Here is a 1,743-nt window from a genome sequence, read left to right as displayed (position 1 = left end):
TTCTGCAAGGATGCATTAAATTGATCAAAAGTGACAGTAAAGACAGTTTATAATGTTACAAAAATGAGATTTAAAATAAATGCTGTTCTTCCGAACTCTCTATTCATCAAAGAATCCTGAAAAATGTATTACAGTTTCCGCAAAGATATTACATTACACAAAAGCTTTCAACATGGATGATAATAATAAGAAATGTTTCTTGAGCTCCACATCATTTGAATGATTTCTGAAGGATTTTGTGACACTGAAGACTGAAGTAATGGCTGCTGAAAATTCAGATTTTCCTTTCCAGGAATAAATTATATTTCAAAATTTAACATAGAAAATAGTTCATTTAAATGGTAATACTATTTCACAATATTACTGTTTTTACTGTGTTTTTGATTAAATAAATGCAGCCTTGGCGAGAATAAGATACTTCTTTCAAAAACATTTTAAAAAATCTTACCAGCCTCAAACTTTTGAACATTAGCTTAGACCGCAATACCCAAAGCAATAACTTCACAATGTACATTGACAAGCAAAAATATTTGATATCGCCTTGATTTCCATTTCCTTCTCGATGTTTTAACAATATGCTCATTTATAATTGTCAAAAGTGTCATATTGTGACACATTTTAAGGGTTTATACCAAACTCCTATTGTTGCAACTTGCAAAAGAGATGATCTGTTGGTAAAACAGGCAAAGCATTAGGAATGAAGTCTGTAAACCATGATTTCTATAGCAACAGAGAGAGAGAGCGAGGATGAGGCTGAGGCTGTTACAGAGGTAATATCTGTGACAGTGTATTGAACTAAACTCGTCTCAGTAAAGGAGATAAGGAAAAGTAAAAGGATACAGAGGCCTGTGTAACTTGGTCTCCGCACTGAATGGACTGAGGTCAGGCCACCACTTTGGTTCAAACAAAGGCAGCCACCAAGTAGTCACATTACTGACAATCACATACCATAACCTAGGATCAAATGGCCCCATTGTGGCGCTAATATAAAAAACATGTTGTAGAATGACAAGCGGTGAATGCTTACATGAGATGGGGTCCTCTGTCAATTACAAGAAACTCACCATTCAAAAAGAAGAGGAAGAAGAAGAAAAAACATCAAGGCAATTGAATGTGCCATAGAGTGAGGGGTGGACAAGCTGAGTGATTGGAGGACAGGCCGATGGAAGAAAAGAACAAAATTGCATTCCACAAGCAACTGAGCATGTCTTCAGAGAAATAACGTCTATAGAGGCACAAGAGATGAGAGGAGAAGACGAATAATAATAAACCTCAATTCTGTGTCTGGACTGTGAAATGCTTCTTTTATTGCATGCCTTTTAGTTAAATAGTTTCACAAATCTATGAGATAAAGCAATTAATTTCAAACAAGTCCTGTAGTAACGTATGCATTAAAACATGTTTTAAACACCTTAAAAAGCCATTCATTTTTTGTTGTTTCTTCAATGTAAGCTCATAATGGTGTAAAATGGCTTTGACCACTAAATAAATGAAAATGCTTCCTAATTATCTATTTTTTTTTCTAATACTCGTTTTTATAATACAAATTAATTTTCAAATGTTTTTTCCCCCTGTGCATGCAACTTATCAAGGAGAGGTTTGAGTAGATTTTTAATGACTAATCTGACTATATTTGGTCATTTTGAAATCTTTTCTTTTTTATTGAAGTAATCTCATGAGATAGATAACACATTGTTTATACAGAAACCAGGCTGTTTTTTTCCCAGATTTGTTTTTTTTTTT

This window comes from Sinocyclocheilus grahami, unplaced genomic scaffold (genome assembly GCF_001515645.1).
Source record: "Sinocyclocheilus grahami isolate Dianchi unplaced genomic scaffold, SAMN03320097.WGS_v1.1 scaffold4460.1, whole genome shotgun sequence".
Classification (NCBI taxonomy): Eukaryota; Metazoa; Chordata; class Actinopteri; order Cypriniformes; family Cyprinidae; genus Sinocyclocheilus; species Sinocyclocheilus grahami.
Note: the sequence above shows the minus strand (reverse complement) of the source record.